Below are 8,961 nucleotides of genomic sequence, written 5' to 3' on the forward strand. Positions count from 1 at the left end.
CACTCAGAGGTTATGGGGGCTTATCTTCCTGGCACTGGAACCCTAGCTGGCTGACTTGATATGGGGTTTGGAACTCTCGCTCCCAAGGTATTCCTCTAATTTATATCCACCACATGTAGGTGTGGGACCAGCCTATTCTGCGTTTTTGGATCTCCATCCCTCTACCCCTCCTACCTGTTTGGATGAGTGCGGTTTCTTTAATTCCTTAGTTGTCGGGCTTACTTACAGCTGGACTTTCTGACAGTTCTGAGTGGTATTTGATCTGTAGTTTAGCTGTAATTATACTTTGGTTGTGTGAGCAGCTGAGCCGCATTTACCTGTACCTCCATTTTGACCAGAAGTCCAAATAATAGATTTTTAATAAATGCTCTCTTGTTCCTGTTTATTAATCACTGAATGAAACAGTGAACTACCACCAGGAGAAGGTGCAACCAATACAGGAAAGAGAATGAATAATAAACAATAAATCACAAAAAAAGGAGGAAGAGAGGAATCAGGAACAAACAGCAAGAAAGATGAGAAAAATAGCGAGGAAAATGAGGAAAGAAATGCAGCAGCTGAAGATCAGTGAAGGGATTAGTAGGATTTATTACATAAATATATTTATTATATAGAAACAATTCAGAACTGGTGCCACAATTAAACATAGACTAAATAGACAGATCTCCTCTTTTGAGTTTATGAGGCAATATTAATATTAGCTGTTTACCCTACTTGGCATTTTAAGGAAGCTGATTTTTTACTTAAAGCCAGTGTGTTAGTGTGAAACCTTTGAGGTGTGCAGAGGTAGATTTGAATGAAGCTGGGCCAATCAGAGGGAGAATAGGCCATGGTTTTTATGAGCTTGAGAAAGGCTGGAGCTATTGTTCAGAGAAGTGTCTGGCAACCTTTCCATTCTATACCTTGATTTTAAGAGGTTTTCAAATTTAGTTCTTATAAATCACAACAGGTTGGAAATTGGCAGCTATTTCTTAGACCAGATGCAGTGTTCATTAAAGGAAAAATTTTGATTGAAAATGGTCTCCTCAAGTGTAGGAGAGAAAGGGAAGGAGAAAAAAAGAATTTCCCTGGAATTATGCTGTAGATTTTTTTGATTAAGAAAATTCTAATTTATAATAATATAAATTAGGAAATTAGTGTCATATAGATCCACAGCTATATATAGAATCTCAGATATGACAAGAAAGTCTAGAGGGGCTTAGAAGCATCCAAAGTTAGTTCATATAAATATAGGCAGACATAGGGATAGGAATTCAGAAACCAAGAGAATGGTTTGCTTAGTTTGTTTTAAATACATTAAATAATGGATATCAGAGTTCTGGGATTTCTGGTATAATTTTAAAATTTTATAATAGGAAAAGGAAAGTAGTTGGCTAAAATTTTGATGAGAAGGTGAAGTCAGAAGTTTCCGAGTTCAGTCTAAACAGCATAGCATTTGGCCCACAGCGATGTGTTGAATAAATGAATGAGTAGATCAGAAGTACCAGAACTAATACGGTTGACCCTCTCCACAGTAAGCTTCAAACATTATTTTGGCCTCTCTAGAATTTTATTCTGCTTATTCTGGAGACAGCATTCCAATTTTTCTCTGGTTAGTCAGCCTCGCCCAATCTCTTCTCATGTATTTTTGCTGACCTGCTGTCTGCTCCAGGGTGACACCTAACTCAGACTAGAGCAATCAGTATAATTTACAATTATGGTTTAGTGATTGGTTCAGAGAAAGGTGCATGGCTCACTCTTAATTAGGACTAATATAGTGATTTTGCTGTAATGAGCAGGAAAGAGTTATAGTCTATCCACTGGGGTTGCTTGGAGTATAGCTGATAAACGAAGCTGCCAGTAGCCATGTTGCCACCAGAAGAAAAGAACCATCCTGGGCATTGAACAAGCACTGATAAAGCAGAGGAAAAGAGCTTGAACCATCATCTGAGCCTCTGTCTTGAGCTTGAACTACTGAGTTTGTACTTCTATGTTGGCCTTTTCAGTTTTGTGAGGTAATAAATTTCTGATCTTCTAAACCAACTGTAATTTTCTGATATAGATAAAATCAGTTAGGATAATTTCCATATGAGGACTGTTGGAGTAATTTTCACCTCTTAGCCGTGAGTGATCAGAGGAAGAAGGAATCTTAAATATCCAAGATGTTATTATTCTATCCTATGCTCAACAGTAGCTAAAAGAATATAATTATTTTACATTTCAGAAGGTGAATAATCTGGATTTATATTTTACTTAAATCCATAATGGTTTGGTGTATTTACCAACTCTCAGGTTTTATCTTACTTCATTCTCTCTTTATGCTTCTTTTTTAAAAAAAATTATTTTATTGTTGTTCAACTACAGTTGTCCCCATTTCCCCCCACCACTCTGCTGTACCTCACTCATCCTCACTTCCCACACTCAATCCTACCCCCCATTGGCTTTGTCCATGAGTCCTTTATACATGTTCCTTGATGACCCTTCCTCTTCTTTTCCCCATTATCTCCTCACCCTCCCTTCTGGTTACTGATGGTTTATTCTTCATTTCCATATCTCTGGTTCTATTTTGCTTGCTTGTTTGTTTTTTTGATTAGGTTCCATTTATAGAAGAGATCATATGATATTTGTATTTCACCACCTGGCTTATTTCACTTAGCATAATGTTCTCCAATTTCATCCACACCGTTTCGAAAGGTAGGAGCTCCTTCTTTCTTTCTGCTGTATAGTATTCCATCATGTAAATGTACTGCAGCTTTTTGATCCACTCATTTACTGATGGGCACTTAGGCTGTTTCCAGCACTTGGCTGTTATAAATTGCACTGCTATGAATATCGGGGTGCATAGGTTCTTTTGAACTGGTGTTTCAGGATTCTTAGGGTATGTTATTGTGGTTTTAATTTGAATCTCTCTGATGGCTAGTGATGCTGAGCATTCTCGTATAGGTCTCTGGGCCCTTTGTATTTTCTCCTTGGAAAAGGGTCTGTTCAGATTCTTTGCCCATTTTTTAATTGAATTGTTTGTCTTCCTGGAGTGGAGTTGCATATGTTCTTCTATGATTCTTTTCCCATTCACATTGAGTGAATATTAAAATAGTTAAATATTTTTTCTCATGCAGAATTAACAACCTGAGTTCTTTCAGGTGTTTCTCACAGTTACTATTTTAAAAATATAACCAGAGACATTGAAATTAAGAAGAAACTGACAGTAACTAGAGGGGAGATGGGAGAGGATAATGGGGGGAGGGGGAGAAGGGTTGCCAGGAACATGTATAAAGGACACATAGACAAAGCCAAAGGGGGGTAGAATTGAGGGTGGGAGGTGGGGATGGCTGGGGTGGAGGGAATGGTGGGGGAGCAAAAAATTTTATATGCCAATTATTTGCTAATAAAGCTGAAAAAATTAAATAAATTAAAAATAATTTAAAAAGGAATCTTTCTTACCCTTGCCTTCTCTTTTGAATAGGAAGCAAGGATAGGTTGAAAATTTCTAAACTTGGTAAAAAATATCTACCAAAAAATACAAGAAATTGAAGCAGCTAACACCATACAGTAGAAGACTGTTTTGTATTTAAGATTGGGAAGAACGTAAAATGTATAATCTCACCATTGCTGTCATCATAGTACTAGAACATGGAAGTTCTAGCAAGGGACAGGGGGGTTCTTACATGTGACACCAAAAGCACAAAATAAAAAAAAGAGACACATTGAACTTTATCAAAATTAATGCCTTTTGTGCTTCAAAACCCTATCAAGAAAGTGAAAAGACAACCCACATAATGGGCATAATACATTTGCAAATAATATCTTATAAAACTTTGATTCCAGAATATGTATACTTATTACTCAATAATATGAAGATAAACAACCCAGTTAAAATTGGTGAAGAAGTTGAATAGATATTTCCCCAGTAAAGATATGCAAATAACAAATAAGCACATAAAAATACTCATATAATGAAAAAAATGCAAATCAAAACCATAACAAAATACAATTTCACACCCACTAGAATGGCTGTATTCAATAAAACAAATAATAATATATGTTGGCAAGTTTGTGGAGAAACTGGAATATTTATACATGGCTGCGAGAATGTAAAATGGAGTAGCCATTTTGAAAAATACTATGACTATGGTGGGCACAATTGTACTTGAAGAACAATAAAAAAAAAAAAAAACAGGAAAACACTGTGGTAGCTTCCCAACCAGTTAATATAGAGTTACCTTATTCCACTCCTAGGCATATACCCAAGAGAAAAGAAAACATAAATCCATACAAAAACTTACACATAAGCATTATAGAAATATTAGTCAAAATACTCAAACAGCGATAAGCAGCCCAAATGTCCATCAGCTGATAAGTGGATAAAGAAAATGAAGTATATCCATAATGGAAAATTATTTGTAACAAACTATAGAAATGACCCCTGAAAGTGTAGTCTTTATTTGTAAATGTTAAGGAATGAAGAATTGTCATGTTACAATATGGATGAACATTGAAATATTATGTTTGATGAAAGAAGCCTGTCAGAAAGTTAATGTGTAAATTCCATTTATATGAGATGTCCAGAATAGAAAATCCATATAGACAGAAAATAGAATAGTGATGGTCAGATACTAGGTGGTTGAGATAAAAAGAATGACTGCTAATGGGTAGAGTGGTAGAAATGGTATAAATTTTGTGGTGATATTTGAAAAAAATGTGAATATACTAAAAAACCACTGATTTTATGGTATGTACTATATCACAATAAAGCAGTTATTTTTAAAAAAAGTCTTCAGTTTAATGGATGGAACTGGAAAGCATTATGCTGAGTGAAATAGGCCAGGTGCTGAAAGACAAATACCATATGATCTCACCTTTAACAGGAAGCTAAACAACAAAACAAACAAGCAAGCAGAAAAAAAAAAACAAAGACACTGAAATAGAGAACAAGGGGACAGTGACCAGAGGGGAGAAGGAAGGGAAGTTAAGGGGGAAAAGGGGGAGGGATTTGGAGGAACAAATAGGAAGGACACAGGGATGAGAACTAAGGGGGGTGGAAATGGGAGGGAGGTAGGGAGCAAGGGGCGGGGGAGGATGGGATGGGAAAAATAGACAAAAAACTGTACTTGAAAAATAACTAAATAAAATTAATTAAAAAAAAGTCTTCAGTTTATTACATTGATAGATTTCTTTTTGAACCATCCTTGCATTTCTAAGAAAATGACTAGTGGTTTTGATGTCTTCTTCTCTGAATACAGTCCTGAATTTTGAAAACAAATTACCTAGTATTTTCACATCAAATTTTGTAAAGGAAGTAAATATATGTATTAGTTTTCTAGGGCTGCTATAACAAAATATTACAGATAGAGTGGCTTAAACAACGGAAATGTGTTTTCTCACAGTTCTGTAGGCTAGAAATCAAAGACTGAAGTATAAGCAGGTTTGTTTTCTCCTGGGACCTCAGTCCTAGACTTGCAAGTGGCCACATTCTCATCATGTCCTCGGGTGGTCGGTCCTCTCTGCACATGCACCCCTGCTGTTTCTCTGTGTGTCCAAATTGTCTCTTCTTATGATGTCAGTCAGATTGAATTAAGACATGATCTAATGCCCTATTCTAGCTTAATGATCTCTTCAAAAGCCCTGTCTCCAAATACAGTCACATTCTGAGGTAATTGGGGTTGAGGGTTTCAACATGACTTTGGAAGAACACAATTCAACCCATAGCAAGCTATAAAATATTTTTTTTACATACACTGTCCTTTTCCAATTTTTTTATTATGACTATACCAACTTCACAAATTAAGTCCACAACTTTTATTTTTCTACAACTAGAACTATTCAAACAGCATGGACAATATCTATTTACTGAGAGTATGATATATTTGACCCAAAGGTCTATCTGGACCCAGTATCTTTTTAGTGTTTGATATCTCCCTTTTCTATACTATTGTGAGGGTATATTGTGAGAATGTATTTTGTATGTTTATTCAGCCAGATGTTTATATTTGTATTATTGGGGTATTTTAAATACATATATATGAACATATTTTGAAATTTTGTGATTTAATTTTACTCCATTATACAATACACATTTTTACAACTAGAATTATTTGTAATGACTGTTTTAATGATAACCTATTATTTTATCTACTGCATATACCAGAGTACATTTAACCCTTCTCTTTTAACATTTATGTCAATTCCAATTTTTTACCAGACCCCGATGGACTTCTCTGTGGATAAAGCTTTTTTTTATTTATGATTGCATCTACACATATTAACAGATTTCCAGAAATTGGATTACTACCTCAAGTTATGAATACATTAAAGTAAATACCATGTAATTTTCTAAGAGCATTCTATGATTTAAATTTAATAACAGCATTTCATCTTTTATTCACCAACATTACAATCATATTTGCTAAATCACAGGCAGACAAAACATGCAGTTTTCTAATTTTTGTTTTTTTAGCAAATGATATGGCTAAACATTTTTTGATTTTTCATGTTTTCTTCACTTCTCTATTTTTATGATTCTTGTCCATTTCTATTTGTGCTCTTCATTAAAAAAATATATTTATGTGCTAAAGATCACAACACTCCATGTATCTTATTTGCTATGAAAATTCCCTTCATTGGCTATTTATTTTTTACTTTTTACAAATATATTTAAATGTTTAATACAAGGTCATCTCATAATCAGAGATTTGGTATATATATTAACATATATTTTCATCTCTTTTTATTGTTTGAAAATTTATAGTAATCCTTTAATTCTCCTAGCACTTACTTTATTTCCCTTTTAAAAGGTAATTTAATACTGTTTTCACATTGGACTCTTGTTGGTCAGATTCTTAGCTACAAGCAACAGAATCCTCTTTGGCTAACTAAAGCAGAAAAGAAACTTGTTGCAAAGTAAGTGGCTCACAGAACTGTTTAGAGGACTAGAGTCACTGACTTGGGTCTAACATTCCAGGTATAATAAAAGGCCAAAATCTTGGCAGAGAAATGGTGAGAAGCTGTCGACAGTACTACTTCTGCCATCCCCACTAAGTATTAGGTGAGGAATTTGGCGTACAGCCATTATACTTCTAGCACTCTTTGCACGTCTGCCACAGGAAATTGAACTTGCAACTGGTACCAGACAACAGCAGGACAGAAGCCCCATGCAACAATATCTACTTTATCCAAATCACAGTTTCATGCGCATGCACCTGATTTGCCCAACTCAGTCACATGCCAATGCTCCGGCTATGAGAGAGCCTGAGAATTTGAGTCCTGATTTTCACATCAGAGGACAAGATTCATAACATTGGAATATCTCCCAAATATATTGTACAAAGGGAGATCAATCACATATAGAACCAATATACACAAATTATTTTTGGCAAAGGAGTCCAATATTTCTTCCAACTTTTTGTGCTTATTTACAACTACTAAAATTACCTAGGTTGAAAGCTCTGTGTGGTATAAAATTGGGAAATATGACTCAAGTATGTTAATTTCACCTGAATCCAAATATAAAGAGCATGGAGTCTGGAGCTGGATTTCCTGGGCTCAAATTCCAGTTTTGCCTCTTACTAGGCACATGATAGGCCAAATAATTGCCTTATTCACCTCATGTATAACATAGAGATGGTTACTTTGTAGGATCATCTTGGGCTCAGATAAGTTAATGGGTGCAAAGTGCTTAAAACAGTGCCAGTCATAAAATAAACACTACGTGTCTTAGTGAATTTTTCCCCATCTTCTTCCCCAAGGTATTCCTTGGCTTGCTTGAAATTCTCCCATTTACTCCTACCCTTAACTTCTGCCCTTAGCCAATTTTCGGTCCAAGCTGCCAGCTTCTATTGTAATTCACATCTCTGCACCTTAGACATTTGCTTCTGATATGAAGCTCTGTTAAATGCTACCTGAAATAATTTGTGAACTGTGGCTCAATTGTCTAATACAGCAATACACAACAGGCATGCATAGGTAAAAATTATCTTTGGGAATTATAAGGAAATATTGAAGAAAGATTTTAAAAGAAATAATTCTACAAAATGACAAATCCAGTCTTATCTCTTCATCTGTAGAGAACTTCAGTATAAGTAGACAAAAAAAAGAAGGAAGACCTTTTTCCCCATCTGTGCCATGGTTATACATCACTTGAGAATAAAGTGATGGCCCAGCAGGGAAGAAATTGGCCTGCTTCTTACACCTTTAATGAAATGTTCATCAATGAGGAAAACAGAGTCAGTCACTCAGCTGAGAAATTAAGAACAACAGTGTGATACTGTGGTATGGTAGAGATATCATTGGGCAAGATGTTAGGCAAAATATGTTCTAGATCATTTTGCCTCTAAGCAGAAGGTCTCACATAAGTCATCCAACTTCTCCAAATCTATTTGTCTATCTCATGTTGGGATTGCATGATACTAACTCCAAATTCCAGTGCTAAAATGCGCAACTTTAATCCCCACAGTTTTTACTCAATGACCTGGGTGCTTCTGTAGCGTACCTTCACTTTTCAATAACTGTTTTATTTTTTACCACATTTTGGTCTAATAACTTAATAACAACTCACAGGAATTTCACAAATGGACAAAATTTTATTTTATTTTATTTTATTTTATTTTATTTTATTTTATTTTATTTTATTTTATTTTATTTTATTTTATTTTATTTTATTTTATTTTATTTTATTTTTATTGTATGTTTACCATTACCGTTTAGTCACTTTTTAACCCCGTGCCCCCACAATCACCACACGGTTGTCCACGATCATGAGTCCTTTTTCCTTTGTGCTCAGTCCCTCCAACACAAACCCTCCACACACCCCTTAGCTGTCATCCTGCTCTCTAGTTGAGTCTGTCTCTATTTTCCTTATTAGGAAAGTTGGTTCGTTAGATTCTACACGTGAGTGGACTCATATGGATTTTGTCTTTCTCGGACTGGCTTATTTCACTTAGCATAATGCTCTCCAGGTCCATCCATGCTGTCACAAAGGGTTAAATA

General features: G+C 35.2%; 1 pseudogene; it reads right to left on the bottom strand.

Moving 5' to 3' along the window:
• Positions 1-4,321: 4,321 nt before the first annotated feature.
• On the bottom strand, positions 4,322-4,418 carry LOC119053205 (uncharacterized; annotated as a pseudogene).
• Between the last annotated feature and the right edge of the window lie 4,543 nt (positions 4,419-8,961).

The sequence above is a fragment of the Artibeus jamaicensis genome, unplaced genomic scaffold (assembly GCF_021234435.1).
Source record: "Artibeus jamaicensis isolate MK-2021 breed Jamaican fruit bat unplaced genomic scaffold, CSHL_Jam_final contig_1832, whole genome shotgun sequence".
Lineage (NCBI taxonomy): Eukaryota > Metazoa > Chordata > Mammalia > Chiroptera > Phyllostomidae > Artibeus > Artibeus jamaicensis.